Here is a 22,136-nt window from a genome sequence, read left to right on the forward strand (position 1 = left end):
CAAGCCATTCTGGCCAAATATGACTCCCGCTCCTATGCCAAACTGGCACAATTCAGGGACCTTCTTCCCCCAGACAAGCAACAGGACTTTCAGTCACTCATAGACAAGGGCATGTTGGTCACCAAAGTCGCACTTCAGGCTGCAGTGAACACTGCAGATACCACCTCCCGGATCGCTGGCCTCTGTGATGGTGCTCCACCGTGACTCATGGCTAAATTGCAGCCCCCAGAAGGAGGTCCGGACAACTGTTGAAGATCTCCCCTTCCGTAATAACAGACTTTTCAGCAACAGGAGGGATGAGTCCCTTCACTCCCTGAAAGACTCCCGAGCCACCCTCCGGTCCCTGGGCCTCTATACCCTGGCCCCAACTCGTTGACAAAACTGGTCCTCCTGCCCCTGCCCCCAACAAACTTACCAGCCTTATCCACAGTGCCAGTCTGAACTACCCCATCGCTATCCATGCTTTCAATGCCTGCAACCATCTTTTGCCTCTAACTCGGCTGCCTCCATGTTCACCCACTGTACCCCCAGACACAACTTTTGACTCCTTCGCAGAGAACCACGAACCTTCCTCCATTCCGCTGGTTATACTCCACATCATCTTTGGCGACCGACTTGCCCTATTCGCCTGCAGCTGGGGCAAGATTACTACCAACCAATGGGTGCTTGATGTCATTCGCCACAGCTACCTAATAAAGTTCTTTCTTTCCCTCCTCGCCACCCTCCCCATGGTCACCCTTTGGACCCCTCCCCATACCACCCCCTCCAACAGGAAGTGGACGCCCTCCTCCACAAGGGCGCCACAGAGCAAGTACCACAATGCTATCGTGGCCATGGCTTTTACTCCGCCTGTTTCCTCATACCGAAGAAAGGGGGTGGTATCTGCTGTAACTGGGTCAGACCAGACCGCTACAGGAGAGACAGGTATATTAGCCCCAGGATAAGCAGGTCTGTTTTCCCTTGGTAGCTGAACAGGGGTTACTCTAGGTTAATTAGGACACCTGGGGTCGATCAAGGGCCTGCCCAGAACCTGTTAAGAGCCTCCCCTCCAGCCAGATAGGGGTGTGCGATAGGAGCTGTGGGAGGAAGGCGAGCTACTGGAGAGCTGGGCGGTGCAGACACTGACAAGCACCAGGAAAGAAACCACGCAGGTACAGAGGCAAAGGGTGGGAGAATCCCTGCCCAATGGGGCGGATGGCCCTTCTGGGCCCCCGAGGTCTGAGGGAAGAGACTCCGCCAGAGGGGAGAGACTGAACCAAGTGTCTGGTCTGTTGCCACCACGCCCACAGGGGCTACCAGAAACTGAGAGGCTCCTCTTCCCCTCCCCCCATCAAGGAGGCCAGAGGGGAACACTGCTCTGGCAGGGTGTGGACAGCAAGCCCAGGGGCATGAGGAAAATTCTGAGGGAAAGAGGAATACCCCAGCCCGCCGCTAAATGGAAGCGCGGGACCCACTGAGGTGGAGAAGAAGCTCTGTCACACAGCCCTGTCCTGGAGCTCTGCTTACTCAACAGATTTATCTGCAAGTTCCGCTTCCGGAGGGACACATAAGAATGGCCATACTGGGTCAGACCAAAGGTCCATCTAGCCCAGTTTCCTGTCTTCCGACAGTGGCCAATGCCAGGTATCCCAGAGGGAATGAACAGAACACATAATCATCAAATGATCCATTCCCTGTCTCCCATTCCCATCTTCTGGCAAAGAGCGGCTAGGGACACCATCCCTGCCCATCCTGGCTAATAGCCATTGATGGACCCATCCTCCATGAACTTATCTAGTTCTTCCCCTGATACTTCTGTGTCTTCCCAGGGGAGCCTGGTTCACAGCTTTTGATATGAAGGGTGCCTATTTTCATATCGACATTCATCCTGCCCACAGTAAATTTCTCCACTTCGTGGCAGGCAATTCACACTACCAGTTCAGAGCCCTTCCCATAGCTACTGCCCCCCCCAAGTCTTTACCAAGGTCTTCGTCATCCTAGCGGCATATATGTGCCGCCTGGGACATTCCCTCTCTCCCTACCCCGCTGTCTGGCTTCTCGTTGCACTCTCCTGCACTCGTCTCCTTGCCACTATCCAAACTGGACAAGCTCAGCATCTGCATCAATGAAGACAAATCAATACTTACTCCCACTCACAACCTCATCTTCATAGGGGCATCTCAACTCTGTCGCGGTCCATGCCTTTCTACAGTCAGACCGTTTCGCTGCCCTCACCACTCTCATTGCGCGCATTCGCCATTGACCTCACACGTGCATCCGACTGCCTCTCGCTCTTTAGCTACATGGTGACCTGCACCACGGTGACACCCTTCACACGCCTTCACATGCACTGCCTCCAACTCTGGCTCCAGTTGACTTACAACACACAGAGGGACCCTCTCTCCAAGCTGGTTCTCTTCCCCCGCTTCCATCCTGGTCTCCCTCACTTGGTGGTGCAACCTGTCCTAACGGGCATCCCTTTCACACCTCCGGTGCCATGCACCACCCTAACCACCATTATCTTCCTGGCAGGATGGGGAGCATATGGGGAGGGCCACATGGCCAAGGGCCTCTGGTTACCCAGGGTAGCCAGAATGCACATCAGTGTTCTTGAACTCCAAGCCATCCACCTAGCCTGCCGTGCACTTCTACAATTTCTCCACTCCCACCATGTCCAACTGCTCTCTGACAACATGGCAACAGTCGTATGTATCAACAAACAGGGCAGGGCCTGCTCCCCCTTCGTCTGTATGGCTGCCATTCTCCTTTGGAATTGGTGCCTCAAACACAGGATCGCGCTCCATGCCATGCATCTTCCCAGCATGAGCAACTCCTTCGTGGATAGCCTCAGTTGCTCCTTCTCCTAGTTCTGCAGTTTCATATTTGAGTTCCTTCAGAACTCCTGGGTGAATACCATCTGGTCCTGGTGCCTTAGTACTGTTTAATTTATCAGTTTGTTCCAAAATCTCCTCAACATGGGGCAGTTCATCAGATTTGTCACCTAAAAAGAATGGCTCAGGTGTGAACCCACTGATTCAGCTGTAGTCACCTCTTGGACCAGATCCTGTGTGCCACTTAGGACTAAATCAAGAATTGCCTCTCCCTTGTGGGTTCCAGGGCTAGCTGGGTCCCACTGCCTTCCTGCTGCGGCTGGGCAGCTGCTCAGGGTCCCACTGCCTTCCTGCCGCAGCTGGGCAGGTGTGTGGTGTCCCCCCACCAGGTTGGGGGCTGGGAGCTGCGAGGCTGGGGCTGGCTGCGAGCTCCAGCCCCAGGGCAGAAAATGTCACGGAGATCAATGAAAGCCACAGATTCCATGACTTCTGTATCCTCCATGACATAATCATAGCCTTACCTATTATATCAATATTCTCATTTAATAACAGGCATTCAAGTTCACCCATCTTAGTATTTAGACTTCTTGCATTTGTGTACAACCACTTATAAAATTTGTCAATACTTAGTAGTCTGCCTTCATGTGATGTAATTAAATGAGAATCTTTTTCTTTTGACTGTTCCTTTTCTGTTCCTACCTGTTCTTTATCATAGAATCATAAAAGATGAGGGTTGGAAGAGACCTCAGGAGGTCATCTAGTTCAACCCCCTGCTCAAAGTAGGACCAACCCCAACTAAATCATCCCAGCCAGGGCTTTGTCAAGCCGGGCCTTAAAAACCTCTAAGGATGGGGATTCCACCACCTCCCTAGGTAACCCATTCCAGTGCTTCACCACCCTCCTAGTGAAATAGTTTTTCCTAATATCCAAGCTAGACCTCCCCCACTGCACCTTGAGACCATTGCTTCTTGTTCTGTCATCTGCCACCACTGAGAACAGCCTAGCTCCATCCTCTTGGAACCCCCGTTCAGGTAGTTGAAGGCTGCTGTCAAATCCCCCCTCACTCTTCTTTTCTGCAGACTAAATAACCCCAGTTCCCCCAGCCTCTCCTCAACTTCTGTCCTCTCCTCTTTACTGTGATATAAAGTATCCCCTTGAATAAATCCTCCCCTAAGGGACATGTCTGTCCAAACCGTGTGCACTTCCGCACCTGCCAGATTTTCCCCAGCCTTTAGTTTAAAAACTCCTCTGTGACCTATTTAATTTTACAGTCTAGGTCCATTTTGGTTTAGGTGGAGCCCATTCTTCCTGTAGAGGTTCCTTCTTTTCCAAAAAGTTTGATGATACCATTATGGGATACTTTGTCCAGTTCTCTTGTCCACACTTAAAAAAATATGATGGCAAGTGGAAAGGGCTTAGAAAAGAGCTACACAAATTATTTGAGGTCTGGCACACTTGCCTTATAGCAAGAAACTAAAGAAGCTCAATCTATGAAGTTTATCTAAGAGAAGGTTAAGAGGTGACTTAGTCATTGTCTATAAGTACCTACAAGGGGAAGAGATTTGTGATAGTAGATGTCTCATTAATTTAGCAGAAAAAGGTGTAACAAAATCCAGTGGGTGGAAGCTGAAGCTAGACAAATTCAGTCTAGAAATGAGGTGCAAGTTTTTATCAGTGAGGGTACTTAACCATGGGAACAACTTACCAAATGGTGTGGGGGATTCTCCATCACCTGCAGTCTTTAAACCAAGACTGAATAATTTTCTGAAAAAGATGCTCTAGCTCAACCAAAAGTTATTGACTTGTTGCAGGAATCACTGGGTGAAATGTGCTGGTCTGTGTTAAGCAGCTGGTCAGACTGGATGATCAGAGTCGTCCTCTCTGACCTTAGAATCTATAAAGGTTTTCCCCCACCATTTACTCCTCTATGATGTGGCAAGACCACCTGTAGGAAGGGAGTATGTTTCTTGCCAGCAAGGGGCCAGTTAATGCCACTTGTGGTTATGTGCCATGTGTCACAGTTTCAGGGCAACTGCACTTGTATTCTCCCTCTGTGGTCCACCCAGTGCACCCATTTTATGCTTCTGGCTCCCAACCATCATCTCTTTTGTATGGAGATCTGCATCTCACTCCCTCCTGACCAGGGATTTTAAGGCTCTACAGCTCCCTGCCTTACACTGTGGTATCCTCAGCAAGCCAGACTGCCAAAAAAGGTCATCAGCTGGGCTTTGCTTTCTTTCCAAGGGCTATGGTCAGTGTATTGTCCATGGTTATAAGATACCACACAGCTCTGTCTAAGGAAGCCCATTTATTCAAAGAAAACCATTACAGAGAAAATGTATTAAAACAATAAAAGAACTTACACATGCTAACCAGAGGTCACCCCAACTCTAACTTAGGGTCTTGGTAGGTTTCGGTTCTTCAAAACCCATCAGTGGGTTTCCCCCATGGTTACATATTCATCCCTTTTAGATCTGGAACCAGAACAAAGGCAGCTGTTTCTTTATACATCTCTGGGCTTTGATCTTGGCCTTCTATGAAAGGTAGTCAGCAGATAATGACCTTCTTCTCAGGGCATAGCTTCAAAAAGCTGGGTTTTTGTCTAACCAGAGTTGGGGAATTTGCATTAACTTCTCTCTAAGGATTCCACAGAAAAGTCACTTAACACTTACTGTCCCAAAAGTCTGGCACTTATCTGGCACATTTCAATATAGTCTTTGAGCTCCCAGGTCTTGCATCTATCACATCTCTCTCCGCCCCCCCCCCCCCCCCCGGCGCGAGAGGTGATGTACAGTCCCAGTCCACAATAATACGTAAACTTCATACAATAAAGTATTAAGGATATTGCAGGACATTGTCACACTATGTATAATGGTCTGCTAGGAGCGGGACTGAGACCCACTTCCCGTAGACCACAAACCGTCCACCCGTAGGGATACACTAATAGATTATAAAGCCAGAAGGTTTCAGAGTGGTAGCCATGCTAGTCTGTATCAGCAAAAATAATGAGTCCTTGTGGCATATTAGAGACTAACTAATTTATTTGGGCATAAGCTTTCATAGGTTAGAATCCACTTCATCAGATGCATGGAGTGAAAATGCAGGAGTGGTATAAGGGACCACTGTAATCATCTAGTCTGATCTGCATAACTCAGGCCATGGGACTATACGAATTATTTCCTGTTTGCACTAAAGCATATTTCTTAGAAAAACATCCAGTCTTGATTTAAAAATTACCAGTGATGGAAAATCCACCACAACTCTAGATAAATTGTTCCAATGGTTAAGTAACCTCACTTTGCCTATAAATATAAGCCTCATTTCCAGCCTAAATATGTCTAGCTCAACTTCCAACCATTGAATACTGTTATATTTTCTCTCCTAGACTGAAGAACCCTCTGTTATCAAATTTTCTTCTCTGTATAGGAACATATAGACTGTGGTCAAGTCATCCCTTAACCTTCTCTTTAAGCTAAACAGATTGCGCTCCTTGAGTCTGTCACTATAAGACAGATTTTCTCATTTTTTAATCATTCTCATGGCTCTTCTCTGAACCCTCTTCAACTGATCAACATCCTGCTTGAACTGTGGACAGCAGAACTGGACACAGTATTCCAACAATGGTTGCACGTGTGCCAAATACTGAGGTAATACAATTTCCTTACTCCTGCTTGATATTCCCGTTTATACATCTAATTATTGCATTAGCCCATTTGAAAACAGCATCACATGGGGAGCTCATGTACAGCTGATTATCTACCATGACCCCCAAATCTTTTTCAGAGTTACTGCTTTGCAGGATAGAATCCCCATCCTGTCAGCATGGCCTGCATTCTGTGTTTGTAGATGTATGACTGTGTTTAAGTGTGGCCAAATGCAGAGGCGACACGCAACTCTTGATGGTGGCGGGGTCCACAATTTAAGGGGGTGGGGCACTTGACCACCCCACATGTCATCTCTGTCCCCTTTCCCACTCCCCTCCCCGGGCCTCCCGCTCCAAGCCAGCACCACCTTGTCTCCACACCCTTCACAGCTCCTTCCCCACTTCCTCCATTTCCTCCCTGCCACGGGCGCAGCACAGGCCAGTGGCCTCCAGACACCTACTGCCAAGCAGGTAACTGTGGTTGCGGATGAGGAAGTTATGGGACTCAATGGGCTTCCCTGTGCCCCCTCTGGCGAAGCTGCACTGCCAGCCCCATCTCTCTTCCCTGCTCTGGGACCCTTCTAGCAGGATTCAGCAGGTGCGTGGTGCCTATGCCTTTCCCAGGCATACTACCCTCAGCTGTGCTCATCCTAACCCCCACCCTGGCAGAAATCTGGGGGGCATATGACTCTGTGTGCCCCCATGCTTCGCTTCTGGCCAAATGTATGTTGTTTGCTTGCGCCCCTTTTATGAAGCTATCTAGATTATTCTGTATCAGTGACCTGTCCTCTTCATTATTTACGACTCTCCAATCTTTGTGTCATCTGCAAACTTTTATCAGTAATGATTTCTTTTTCTTGTAGGTCATTGATAAAAATGTCAAATAGAGTAGGGCCAAGAGCCAAACCCTGCAGAACCCCACTAAAACACAGCTGCTCAGTTATGGTTTCCTGTTTACAATTATGTTTTGAGACCTATCGCCAGTTTTTAATTCATTTAATGTATGCCATGTTGATTTTGTATTCTAGTTTTTTCAAAATGTTGTGGGGTACCAAGTCAGGTGTCTTGCAGACATCTCAGGGCTTGTCTACATGAACTTTTAGTTCTCCTTCAAACGACTGTGCACATATATGTTCCCCTAGGTGGCCTCTGCTCTCCTTGTGTTCTCAGACAAAAGTATAAAGGGGTGGGTCTGCCCCCCTCCCTCTCAGTTCCTTCATTTTGCACATGGCAAGAAGTTGTGCTCCCCATAGCATTTGCTTCAGTTAGCCAGCGTTTCAGAACTCGTTTAGTGTGTATTGTTGTAGTAGTATTTTGTGTAATATAGTTAGTTTAGGTAGCATTTAATAGTTACATGGAGAATTTATTATGCAAAAATCCCCAGGTTTTAAGAAGTGTGCCACATGTAAGGGTGTTATGCCTATCTGTGACAAGGATAAGAGCTGCTTGATTTGTCTTGGTGAGGGCCATATGAGAGACAAATGCCCTACTTGTACATCCTTCCCCACCAGGACTAAAAACAGAGGGATTTATGCCTCAAAGTTCACCTCATGAAAGAGGTGATGCGTCCTGTGTCAAAACAGAGCCCTGACTGGGAGAGATAGTGGGTTCAGAATCCACGAGTGCCTTCCAGCTGTCCCTGATTCGAGGCACAAGTCTGGTGAGAAACACCTCTTTACCCTCACCTTCTTCAAAGCACTCCAAGCATGCCAATGCTGACAAGCGGGCAAAGTCTTGGAGTTCTCCTAGAAAGACTGCTAGTAAGTCCTCCAGTACTGGTTCAAGACATCACAAATCTAGAAACTCACCAGCTCTGTCCAAGGCAGCACCATTGACTCCGGCTCTTTCAGGACTGTTGAGGCTGGTGTCTTTGGTCCTTCATCTTTCCAGCTGATCCAGTCTACCTCAGTGCTGCTGGCTCTGTGGACACCCATATATGCACTCTTCACCTGTTGCCAGAGCTGTCCCATCCATAGGATGGACTGGGGCAACCGTCCCAGGCCCCACGCTTTTGGGGGCCCTGTGCTTTGGGACATGAGGTCCAGGGCGGCCTGGGGAGCTAGTGGGGGGCCTGGCACCGGCAGCAGTGAGCAACCCAGCCTGCTCTGCCTCGCCGGCTCCCAGCGTCACTCGGGGATGGGGGTTTGGGGAAAGGGGTGGGATGGGGGCAGGGCAGTAGTGGGAAGAGGCGGGGTGGGAGTTTGGGGGAACGGGTGGAGTGGGGGCGGGACCTGGGTCCTGCCCCCCTCCTTGGGACGGCCCTGCCTGTTCCAGTGCCCTCTAGTCTGCAGGTGTTCTTGCTGGAAAGGGATCGTCTCTGTCTTCCCCTACCAGACTCTCCTTTGCTGCAGCTGGCTCTGCTTAAAGGCAACTCCAATATTGCTTTGTCAATATTCTCAACACCATTGCACACAATGCCCCCAGTAAACTTGGAGTCATCAGCACTGCTGGCTCACTCCGCACGACAGGAGCTTTTAGTCATCAGCACTGTTGAGACACTCCACTCAGCCAATGCACTTCGGGGCCATTAGCACTGTTGGCTCCATCAAATACAATACTGTTTCTCTGCCTGTTATGCTGGCACTTATCACTTCATCTGCATTCTGACCACCTTGACCCTCAGTTTTGTTGGATCGCAGTGTTTCTCCCATACCCAGACCACCTTGAACTACAACGGGCACTGCTCCTCCCTATTCCGAAGAAACCTATATTTATTCCTCAGACTCTGAAAGGGAGGAACCTGTATCACTTTTAAGATCTTTTAGATCACCTTATAGGCCTTCTGCCATGGTTACGGGATCTAAGGACCAGGACTAGGTTTCTTATAAGCAGGCTTCAGCAGGATGTCTCTCACTATGGATGGCTCGCACTGTGCAGTATCTTTCATGGCCTTAGTGGTCTTTGGCTGCTCTGAGAGATTCTAGGCCTCCATCACGCTCATGCTTTAGGAGAAAGTTGTCTCCTCCTCCCCCGTGCAGGAAACCTCTACCCAGGATCCTACTACCATCTCTCCACCCACTGAGTTGGACCCCATGGACTCCTTTTCAATAGGACTCCCTTTGAACCGATGGGTACAACCTCACACTTGCTTATTGTCTATGAAGGCAGCATTTCTGGTGGCAGTCACTTCCACAAGGAGGGTTTTAAAACTTCAAGAGCTTCTGTGTAACCACAATATTCCATAAAGACAAGGTTTCCCTTAGGCTATACCCTAACTTTATGTTTAAAGTAGTGTCATCTTTCCAGCTGAACCAAACTATTCATCTTCTGGTGTTTTCCCCCAAAACTGCATTCTTCCAGAGCTGACAAGTCTTTGTACTTTGGACATTCTTAGAGCTTTGGCATTCTGCCTGGACCAAACTAGGTTCTTCAGAACCTCTCCCAGGCTTTTTGTAGCCTACGCTGAGATGTCACCTCTGCAAATCTCAAATTGGATTTCTGACTGCATTAATCCTCTTGCTAATGTCTCTCCTCCACCGAGAATAACAGCTCACTCAACCAAGGCTCAGTTCACTTCATCAGCCTTTGAACAATGTCTCAATAGCAGATACCTACAAAGCAGCAAAATGGTCGTCTGTACATACCTTTTCCGGACATTACACCGTCACTCAAACCTCTTGTGATGATGCCAACTTTGGCAAGCCTGTGTTACAATCTCTGTTCACGTGATCTGAAGTCACTCCACCTGTACAGGAACTTCGGATGAATCACCTGCAGTGGATTGTATATGTGCACAATCACTCAAAGGAGAAAAAATGGTTAGCTACCTGTACAGTAATTGTTGTAGTTCTTTGAGTAGTGTCGCTATGGGTGCGCCACTGTAGGTGTGTGTGTGTGCACACGTGCTTCCTGCCTGCCACGAGACTAGCCAGTGTGTATGGGCATTTCTCCCTCAGTTCTTTCTCAACCACCCAATGCTAGAGAGGGAGCTGAGCGCTGTCTGTTCACGGATCGTTAACTCCTGATAGTTCTGCAAATTTTTTTGCTGCTTTGAAGCCCCTTTCTTTTAGTATTTGTTTGCTTTTTAGTTGCCCGTGCCAAAAAAAAAAAAGAGAGAGAGAGCGAGAGAGAGAAAAGAAAACAACAATAAGATCTCGCCTCCCGCCAACCCCGGCACAGAGGGACCCCTGGACAAGGATAAGGATATGCTTGGCTTCTCAGGCTTCAAAAAGTGTCTTAGCAGCAAAGATTCCATTCCAGTAACGGACAGACACTTGCAGTGTATTCACTGCCTCAGAGAGAAGCACAATCCACAAAAGTGTGGTTGGTGACAGCAGGTAAAACCCAGGTTCAGGAAGTACAGAGAGTTAAGGCTAAGGGTATGTCTACACTATGAAATTAGGTTGAATTTATAGAAGTCGGGTTTTTAGAAATCATTTTTATATAGTCCATTGTGTGTGTCCCCACACAAAATGCTCTAAGTGCATTAAGTGCATTAACTCGGCGGAGTTCTTCCACAGTACTGAGGCTAGCATCGACTTCCGGAGCATTGCACTGTGTAGCTATCCCGCAGTTCCCACAGTCTCCGCCGCCCATTGGAATTCTGGGTTGAAATCCCAATGCCTAATGAGGCAAAAACATTGTCACGGGTGGTTCTGGGTACATGTCGTCAGGCCCTCTGTGAAAACAATGGCGGACAATCGTTTTGTGCCTTTTTCCTGGGTTACCTGTGCAGATGCCATACCACGGCAAGCATGGAGCCTGCTAAGCTTACTGTCACCGTACGTCTCCTTGGTGCTGGCAGACGCGGTACTGCATTGCTACAAAGCAACAGCTCATTGCCTTGTGGCAGCAGACGGTGCAATAGGCCTGATAACCATCATCATCATGTTCTAGGTGCTCTTGGCCACCTCAGTGAGGTCGGTCAGGAGCGCTTGGGCAGAATTGGGAACAGGGACATAAATAGGAGTGACTCGACCAGGTCATTCTCTTTAGTCCTGCCGGCAGTCCTATTGCGTCGTCTTCTGCTGAGCAGCCAGGAGATGAGGATGACTAGCAGTCCTGCTGCACCGTCTGCTGCCAGCCTAAGATGTAAAAGATAGATGGAGTGGATCAAAACAAGAAATAGACCAGATTTGTTTTGTATTCATTTGCTCCCCCCTCCCTCCCTCCCTCCGTGAAATCAACGATCGACAATCATTTCTATGAGGTCTGTCAGGGGCACCTTGAAAAGTTAATGGAGATTCAGTCCTGCCTGAAATACCGGGGGGGAGGGATAGTTCAGTGGGTTGAGCATTGGCCTGCTAAACCCCAGGTTTTGAGTTCAATCCTTGAGGGGTCCATTCTGTGTGACAGTTGTTTTTGTTTCTCCTTGATGTAAAGCCACCCCCTTTGCTGATTTTAATTCCCTGTAAGCCAACCCTGTAAGCCATGTCGTCAGTCGCCCCTCCCTCTGTCAGAGCAATGGCAGACCATCGTTCCGCGCCTTTTTTCCATGCAGACGCCATACCATGGCAAGCATGTGCCCGCTCAGATCACTTTGGCAATTATGAGCACATTAAATACCACGTGCATTATCCAGCAGTATATGCAGCACCAGAACCTGCCAAAGCGAAACCAGGCTAGTAGGCGACGTCAGCGCGGTGATGAGAGTGATGAAGACATGGACACAGACTACTTTCAAAGCACGGGCCCTGGCAATGTGGGCATCATGGTGCTAATGGGGCAGGTTCATGCCGTGGAACGCTGATTCTGGCCCCGGGAAACAAGCACAGACTGGTGAGACCGCATAGCGTTGCAGGTCTGGGATGATTCCCAGTGGCTTCGAAACTTTCGCATGTGTAAGGGCGCTTTCATGGAACTTTGTGACTTGCTTTCCCCTGCCCTGAAGCACCAGAATACCAAGATGAGAGCAGCTCTCACAGTTGAGAAGCAAGTGGCAATAGCCCTGTGGAAGCTTGCAACGCCAGACAACTACCAGTCAGTCGGGAATCAATTTGGAGTGGGCAAATCTACTGTGCGGGCTGCTGTGATGCAAGTAGCCAACGCAATCAAAGATCTGCTGCTATTAAGGGTAGTGACTCTGGGAAATATGCAGGTCATAGTGGATGGCTTTGCTGCAATGGGATTCCCTAACTGTGGTGGGGCCACATAGATGGAACCCATATCCCTATCTTGGCACCGGAGCACCAAGCCAGTGAGTACATAAACCGCAAGGAGTACTTTTCAGTAGTGCTTCAAGCACTGGTGGATCACAAGAGACGTTTCACCAACATCAACATGGGATGGCCGGGAAAGGTATATGACGCTCGCATCTTCAGGAACTCTGGTCTGTTTCAAAAGCTGCAGGAAGGGATTTACTTCCAAGACCAGAAAATAACTGCTGGGGATGTTGAAATGCCTATAGTTATCCTTGGGGACCCAGCCTACCCCTTAATGCCATGGCTCATGAAGCCATACACAGGCAGCCTGGACAGTAGTCAGGAGCTGTTTAACTACAGGCTGAGCAAGTGCAGAATGGTGGTAGAATGTGCATTTGGACGTTTAAAAGCACGCTGGCGCAGTTTACTGACTCGCTTAGACCTCAGCAAAACCAATATTTCCATTGTTATTACTGCTTGCTGTGCACTCCACAATCTCTGTGAGAGTAAAGGGGAGACGTTTATGGCAGGATGGGAGGTTGAGGCAAATTGCCTGGCCGCTGGTTACGCGCAGCTAGACACCAGGGCAGTTAGAAGAGCACAAGAGGGCGCGCTGCGCATCAGAGAATCTTTGAAAACCAGTTTCATGACTGGCCAGGCTACGGTATGAAAAGTTCTGTTTGTTTCTCCTTGATGAAACTCCCCCTGCCCCTTGGTTCACTCTACTTCCCTGTAAGCTAACCACCCTCCCCGCCCCACTTCGATCACCGCTTGCAGAGGCAATAAAGTCATTATTGCTTCACATTCATGCATTCTTTATTAATTCATCACACAAACAGGGGGATAACTGCCAAGGTAGCCTGGGAGGGGTGGGGGAGGAGGGAAGGACAAGGCCACACTGCACTTTAAAACTTAAAAACTTAAAAAATTTAAAGCTTATTGAATGCCAGCCTTCTGTTGCTTGGGCAATCCTCTGGGGTGGAGTGGCTGTGTGTCTGGAGGCCCCTCACCGCATTCTTGGGCGTCTGGGTGAGGAGGCTATGGAACCTGGGGAGGAGGGCGGTTGGTTACACAGGGGCTGTAGCGGCGGTCTGTGCTCCAGCTGCCTTTCCTGCAGCTCAACCATACCCTGGAGCACATTAGTTTGATCCTCCAGCAGCCTCAGCATTGAATCCTGCCTTCTGTCATCACGCTGCCGCCACCTATCATCTTCAGCCCTCTCTTCAGCCCGCCACCTCTCCTCGCGTTCATGTTGTGCTTTCCTGCACTCTGACATTGTCTGCCTCCTTGCATTGGTCTGTGCTCTGTCAGTGTGGGAGGACAGCATGAGCTCAGAGAACATTTCATCGTGACTGCATTTTTTTTGCCTTCTAATCTTCACTAGCCTCTGCGAAGGAGAAGATCCTGTGATCCTTAAAACACATGCAGCTGGTGGAGAAAAAAAACGGGACAGTGGTATTTAAAAAGACACATTTTATAGAACAATGGGTACACTCTTTCATGGTAAACTTGCTGTTAACATTACATACATAGCACATGTGCTTTCATTACAAGGTCACATTTTGCCTCCCCCCACTGCGTGGCTAACCCATCCCCCCACCGCGTGGCTAACAGCGGGGAACATTTCTGTTCAGCCACAGGCAAACACCCCAGCAGGAACGGGCACCTTTGAATGTCCCCTTAAGAAAAGCACCCTATTTCAACCAGGTGACCATGAATGATATCACTCACCTGTGGAAAACACAGAGAGATAAAGAACGGATATTTGAATGCCAGCAAACATATGCTGCAATGCTTTGTTCTGCAATGATTCCCGACTACATGCTACTGGCCTGGTGTGGTAAAGTGTCCTACCATGGTGGATGGAATAAGTCTGCCCTCCCCAGAAAACTTTTGCAAAGGCTTTGAGAGTACATCTAGGAGAGCTTTATGGAGATGTCCCTGGAGGATTTCCGCTCCATCCCCAGACACGTTAACAGACTTTTCCAGTAGCTGTACTGGCCGCAAAGGCCAGGGCAAATTAATCATTAAACATGTTTGCTTTTAAACCATGTATACTATTTAAAAAGGTACACTCACCAGAGGTCCCTTCTCCACCTGGCGGGTCTGGGAGGCAGCCTTCGGTGGGTTCGGGGGGTACTGGCTCCAGGTCTAGGGTGAGAAACTGTTCCTGGCTGTCGGGAAAACCGGTTTCTCCTCTTGCTTGCTGTGAGCTATCTTCAACCTCCTCCTCATCATCTTCCTCGTCCCCAAAACTTGCTTCTGTGTTGCCTCCCACTCCATTGACGGAGTCAAAGCACAGGGTTGGGGTAGTGGTGGCTGAACCCCCTAAAATGGCATGCAGCTCATCATAGAAGCGGCATGCTTGGGACTCTGACCCGGAGCAGCCATTTGCCTCTCTGGTTTTCTGGTAGGCTTGCCTCAGCTCCTTAAGTTTCATGCGGCACTGCTTCGGGTCCCTGTTATGGCCTCTGTCCTTCATGCGCTGGGAGATTTTGACAAATGTTTTGGCATTTCAAAAACTGGAACAGAGTTCTGATAGCATGGATTCCTCTCCCCATACAGCGATCAGATCCCATACCTCCATTTCGGTCCATGCTGGAACTCTTTTGTGATTCTGGGACTTCCATCATGGTCACCTCTGCTGATGAGCTCTGCACTCACCTGCAGCTTGCCACACTGGCCAAACAGGAAATGAGATTCAGAAGTTCATGGGCCTTTTCCTGTCTACTTGGCCAGTGCATCTGAGTTGAGAGTGCTGTCCAGAGTGGTCACAATGGAGTACTCTGGGATAGCTCCCGGAGGCCAATACCGTCGAATTGCGTCCACACTACCCCAAATTCGACCCAGCAAGGCCGATTTCAGCGCTAATCCCCTTGTTGGGGGTGGAGTAAAGAAATGAATTTTAAGAGCCCTTTAAGTCGAAAAAAAGGGCTTCGCCATGTGGACGGGTGCAGGGTTAAATCGATTTAACGCTGCTAAATTCGACCTCAAGTCCTAGTGTAGACTAGGCCTAAAACTCCTGCTCATAATGTCAGCCCTTCAGCCTCCAGAATCTCAGAGTGAGACATCACCGCAACCTTCTATGCTGAGGGCAGGTGATTTTAAGGAATCGAGCCACTCGCTAAAGACCCATAAGAAGAGGTCTGTGAGTCCCTGTAGTGAGCCCAATTCGAGACAGAAACGTTCTCCAGCTTTATCAGTCTCTTCAGTACCAATGGCATCAAAGCTGCCTAGAGTCAGTACTCAGGGCACACATAGTACCAAGTTGACAGAGGCCCAATGGGCATGGGCAGAGAAATACTGGTACTGCGAGGGTGTGACAAACAGACAGTCCACGCCAGGGAAGGCTACATCATTGAGATCACAAGTACTGATGCCGACCTCAGTGCACGTGGCGCTGACGGACCATACAACCAGGTCCATGTCTCCAACTCCCTCAGTGCAAGTTCCTCAGCACTGGCTGCCTTCAGCACTGATACCAGTACTGTCCGCACCAGTGGACTACAGGTGTGCATCAGACCTCTCAGCATCCGATGCACCCTTCTCAGTATCAGAGCCTCATTACCAAGCTAGCCAGGAGCAGTGGACGCATTGGCATCTGCACCTCCACGCCATGCACCACCACTTTCCCATTCAGAGTCAGATAGCTAGCCGGAGGAGTTGGGTTCTCACCCATTGTCACCACGCGGACCCCAGTCCCACCAGAGGTACCCCCCTGGCCCTCAACTTCCTTGGTATGGGCAACCATGATTCCAGCCACCAGCTCCCTACCCTCAGTAGCCACACTGGGATCCCTGCTAGGCCCAGAGACAACAAGCCTAACAGGCACCTAGCGTGATTTACCAGCAGGCACAGAGAAGTCCCACTTCAGCGACAATGTCAAGGGCACCCGACCCTCCAGAATTCTTGGAGGAAGAATGGGAAGCGGAGGCGGAAAAGCAAGAGGCTCCTCAAATCCACCTTTCATCATCCTCACCTGACGAGTTGGTGATGCCTCCCCTGCCATCTCTGGCAGATGACTGTGTCATTCCAGGACCTAACTCAAAGAGTGGCTGAGGCCCTACAAGTGCAACTATATGAGGTGTATGAACCTCATCAAGCTGGTGGACATCTTTCACATTCTTCCACCTCTGCCAGGGTAGCTTTCCCAGTTAACAAGGCGCTCTTAGACCCTACTAGGAGTGATTCACCCATCTGCCTCCAAATTCCATCATAGTGGACATGGTCAATTCGAGTGGTTGCCAATACCAGTTTAAATCTACCCTGTACGACCAAGACTGGACGTGCTTGGACCTGTTTGGCAGAAAAGCCACCCTCCAGATTTGGGGAGCCAAACTATCAGGCTTTACTAGCCAAATATGGTTATCAGAACTATATAAAATTAAACTCCTTTATTGAGCAGCTCCCAGATACATACAAAGACCAATTCATGGCTGTCATTAACAAAGGCCAGCTAGTGGCGAAAATGTCTCTGCAGTGCGCGTTGGACACGGCCAACACAGCAGCGCATTCAATCTCCCCCGCTATGGCTATGAGGAGAGCCTCATGGCTCCATTTGTCCAGCTTCCCGAAGGAGGTCCAGACAATAGTAGAGAACCTCCCCTTCAAGAGAACAAAACTATTCGCTGAGAAGGCAGATGCATCCTTCCACATGGTAAAGGATTCTCGAGTGACTCTGAGATCCTTGGGGATATACAGGCTGGCTTACAAAAGAAAATACAGTCCTCAACCATAGGTCAAGCTGAGATCATTGCAGTATGTGCCTCAATATTCATTGCAGAGATTGTACAAGCCACAGAGAAAGAAATTGAAATTCTGTAAGCACAAACAATCAGGGCCACAGCCACCCTTGTCTCAGCCCTCAACTTCGAAGTGACACTTTTTATGGGTTGGTCGAGGTGCCAATAGAACATTCTCCTTACAATCTCACCTTGGGAAACCCCACATTTCCTTTTGGAGACTGCCTTTCTCCTATCCGCAGTACCGGGGAACAGATAACCTCCAACAAGTGGGTGCTGGAAATTGTCCAGGGTGGATATGACATCCACTTCTCCTCCCTTCCCTCTCCCAAACATCCTTCCCCATCCCTCTTCAGGGACCCTTCTCATGAGAGTCCACTACACCAAGAGGTGAATCATCTCCTCAACGTAGGAGCTATAGAGCCGGTACCCACACATCTCAAGGACAAAGGCTTCTACTCTCGTTACTTCCTGATGCCAAAGAAAAAGGGAGGTTGGAGACCTATACTGGACCTCAAAGCACTCAATAGGTATGTCAAGGTGCAGAAATTCAAGATTGTTATGCTGTCAACGATTATCCCAGCGCTAGAAAAAGGGGACTTGTTCTCGGCCCTCAATCTTCAAGATGCATATTTTCACATCTCTATCATAGCAAAACACAGGAGTTACCTCAGGGTCACGCTAGGTCAAGACTGCTACCAGTACAGAGTACTCCCTTTCAGCCTTTCATTGGCCCCCAGTGTGTTATCCAAGGTCCTTTCGGTAGTGGCAGCCCATCTACGGTCTCAGGGTATCGTGATTTTTCCATACCTGGACGATTGCCTTCTCAGGACACGGTCCTTTGCAGAGGCCCAGTGAGTCATTCAGACCACACAAGACTTATTTCTGAGACTGGGCCTACAAATCAACGAACAAAAATTGTCCATAACACTGGTTCAAAATCTAGTGTTTATAGGAGCCGACCTTGACTCCATTCAGGCGAGGGCGCTCCTACCATATCACAGATTTCTCAGTCTCTCCTCTTTGATAGAGACAATACAATCCAGCCCTCAAATCTTGGCCAGATAGTTTCTGGGGCACATGGCCATGGGCACATCAATCATTGCTCATGCCAGACTATGCATGAGAGGCCTCCAAGCATGGTTGGGCTTGGTATACAGACCAAAGAAAGACAATATAATCAAGCTCCTGTCAGTGCCCATCATAGTCAAGCAATCCTTGAACTGGTGGAAGGACCCAATGAATGTTCGCATGGGGATCCCATTCGGTCAGTTTTCCCCATCCCTTCTTCTGACCACTGATGCATCCCTCATAGGCTAGGGAGCTGTCATAAATATAAAGGGAAGGGTAACAACCTTCCTGTATACAGTACTATAAAATCCCTCCTGGCCAGAGGCACAAAATCCTTTTACCTGTAAAGGGTTAAGAAGCTCAGGTAACCTGGCTGGCACCTGACCAAAAGGACCAATAAGGGGACAAGATACTTTCAAATATGGGGGGGAGGGGAAGGATTTGTCTGTCTGTTCTGTGTACTTGCCAGACACAGATCAAGGAAGCAAGCAATCCAACTCAATTAGAATTAGTAAGTACTAGCAAGGGAATGCGTTAGCTTATTTTTGTTTTGGTTTGTGATTTTCTCTGTGCTGAGAGGAAGGTGTATTCCTGGTTTTCTTTTTGTAACTTTAAAGTTTGGCCCAGAGGGAAATCCTCTGTGTTTTTGAATCTGATTGCCCTGTAAGATTATCTTCCATTCTAATTTTACAGACATGTTTCTTTTACCTTTTTTCTTTATAATAAAGTTCTGTTTCTTTTAGAATCTGATTGGGGTTTTTTTAGTGTCCTAAAAAAACCCAAGGTTGGTCTGTGTTCATCTTGTTTATTCTCAAGCCTCCCCAGGAAAGGAGGTGTGGAGGCTTTGGGGGATATTAGGGGGCAGTAGGAACTCCAAGTGGTCCTTTCCCTGAGTTTGTCAAAATCACTTGGTGGTAGCAGTGTTATCTAATCCAAGGTACAAGGGAGAATTTGTGCCTTGGGGAGTTTTTAACCTAAGCTGGTAGAAATAAGCTTAGGGGGGTCTCTCATACTCTAGAGTTCAGAGTGGGGAGGGAACCCTGACAGGAGCACATCTCAGTGGTTGCACTGTTCATGGCAAATGCTTCCTGTCAGAGATATGTCTCCACATCAACCTGCTGGAGCTCAGAGCGATTTGAAATGCATGTGCTCACTTCCTCACACTGATGAAGAACATGCACATGAAGGTCATAACAGACAACGTGGCCTGTATGTACTACATAAACCATCAAGGAGGCACCAGATCTCATTCTTTGTGCACAGAAGCTCTGAAGCTATGGAATTGGTGCATCTCCCACAACATCCTAATAGCAGCAGCCTACCTACCAGGAATATACAACACAACAGCTGACAGCCTCAACTGCAAGTTCCTGCGTGACCATGAATAGGAAGTAGAGCCAACCATTTTACATGATATATTCCAGCAATGGGGGTTGCCACAGATAGACTTGTTCGCTATCTACCAGAACAAGAAATGTCTGCCTTACTGCTCCAGAGCAGGGATCAGACGACGCTCCAAGGGAGACGCTCTCCTCATCCCTTGAAACAAGTGCCTTCTTTAGGAATTTCCTCCATTCCCTCTATTGCTAAAGGTGCTATTGAAGATAAAAAAGGAAAAAGCAAACATTCAGATTGCCCCCACCTGGCCCAGACAGACATGATACCCTTCCCTGTCCCAGCTGGTGTTGTGTCCACCGATGACCCTACCGATCATTCCCTGTAGTCTGTCACAGAATGAGGGTTGCACCCTTCATCCCAGTCCATGTGTCCTACATCTCAAAGCATGGCTCCTTCATGGTTCCAGCACATAGAGACATCCTGCTCAGAGGAGGCACAGGAGGTACTAATCCACAGTAGGAAGGGTGCTACTTGTCGCATCTACCTGCAGAAATGGAAGGGATTCTGGATATGGTGCCAATCCAAGGATGTCACCCCTAATTCAGCCACCTTGCGGGTCATCCTGGATTCTCTGTTACCCTTAAAGAAATCGGGTCTCTCTATTAGCTCGCTGAATGTTCACTTGGCAACAATTGCAGCCTTCCACCAGCAGGGTAGAAGGCTACTCAATCTTCTCTCAGCCGATTAATAAGAGGTTTCTAAAAGGTATAGCAAACCTCTTCCCACAATCCAGGACCCCTACTCCTCAATGGGATCTCAAACTAGCACTAAAGGAACTGACTAGACCGCCATTCAAACCCATGGCCACTTGTTCATTAACTCACCTTTCCATGAAGGATGGGGGAGATAGCAGTTTTGATGGCACACCTCCTGTTTACAGTGTTCTTCCCGGATAAGGTCACACTCAGACCACACGCGAAGTTCACTCCCAAAGTAACTTCTGCATTTCACATGAATGAACTCATTCAACTCCCAACATTCTATCCAAAAGCCTCATACGGACAATAGAGAGGCCATCCTGCATACACTCAATGTGACAGAGCTTTGGCCTTCTACTTACACAATATAAAGGCCTTCCGAAAATCTCTGAGGCTCTTCCTTTCAGTTGCGGTTAGGTCAAAGAATGCGGCAATCTCAGCTCAGAGACTATCCAAGAAGGTCTCTGGCTGTAATAAACTCTGCTACCAATTACAGGCGGTAACACCCCCATCTTCAATACGCACGCATTCCACAAGGGTGGTCTCCTCATCAATCGCCTTCTCTAAAGGTATCACCATATCAGAGATATGCAGAGCAGCTACATGGGCCTCTGCACATACCTTTGCAGAACACTATGCCATTCTGAGTGATTCAGCTTCAGATGCCCAATTCGGGGCTTCTGTACCATCATTTGTATCAGACTCCGAAGTCCCAGGTTCCAACAGTGTGTACTGCTCAGGAGTCACCTACAGTGGAGCATCCATAGCAACACTACTTGAAGAAGAAGAAGAGGAAGTTACTTTGTGCAATAACGATGGTTCTTCAAGATGTGTGTCCCTATGGGTGCTCCACAAACCTCCCTCCTCCCCTCTACTTTGGAGTTTCCACTGGTTGACTCTGGGGTAGAGAAGGAACTGAGGGAGAAATGCCTCTGCACGCTAGCTAGCCTTGTGGTAGGCAGGGAGCTGCACAGGCGGGACAGATTGCTATTGAAATTCTCCAATCAACAGCATGGGGGTGCACACACACCTACAGGGGAGCACCCATAGGGACACAAGTCTTGAAGAACCGTTGTTACTGCACAAGGTGAGTAACTTCCTCTTCTTTGACATATGTTGTGCAGATATATGTTCCATGACTCTCCCACTTTCCCGTCTACTTCACACATAGGTGTCGAACTACGGGGTGCTGGGGGTGCTGCCATACCCCTTGGTTTGAAATGATTTCCATTATATACAGGGTTTACAGTTTGGTTCAATGGCTCTCAGCACCCCCACTATAAAAATTGTTCTAGTACCCCTCACTTCGGACATTACATACAGCAGTGTGAAGGAACGGAGAGGGAGGTGGTGGATGTGCCCCTTTTATGGTTTCATCTGGGAACCTGAGCAGAACGGGAGCACATGCACCACCTAGTGCTACTGCTGGCAAAAGTCTCCAGCTCAAGTGCATTGGGACACGTACATTTGCAGTGGAATGTATATGTGCACAATACATCTTAAAAATTACAGGTACTGCATAAGTAAGTACCCAGCTTCTGTGAAAAAGTGGTGTTAAACTACCCCTGCACTAGCTTGCTGCACTCTAACTGTCCCTGTGCACCGTGGTGATGCACAATAACAGTTCATTAATGTGCTTTGATCTAGTCCTTTTTCAAAGAGAACTAGATTTAATGCGCATCAGCAAAGGGCAC

The 22,136-nt window shown here is 48.6% G+C and overlaps 2 protein-coding genes across 6 annotated transcripts in view; both read left to right on the forward strand.

Annotated features, from left to right (window-relative positions):
• PHLPP2 (PH domain and leucine rich repeat protein phosphatase 2) overlaps positions 1-22,136 on the forward strand; it is a 145,645-nt gene that overhangs the window by 116,710 nt on the left and 6,799 nt on the right. The gene's annotated exons all lie outside the window — the stretch shown is intronic.
• Positions 1-22,136, forward strand: part of TAT (tyrosine aminotransferase) — a 72,092-nt gene that overhangs the window by 2,418 nt on the left and 47,538 nt on the right. The gene's annotated exons all lie outside the window — the stretch shown is intronic.

The sequence above is a fragment of the Caretta caretta genome, chromosome 12 (genome assembly GCF_965140235.1).
Source record: "Caretta caretta isolate rCarCar2 chromosome 12, rCarCar1.hap1, whole genome shotgun sequence".
In the NCBI taxonomy this organism is placed as follows: Eukaryota; Metazoa; Chordata; order Testudines; family Cheloniidae; genus Caretta; species Caretta caretta.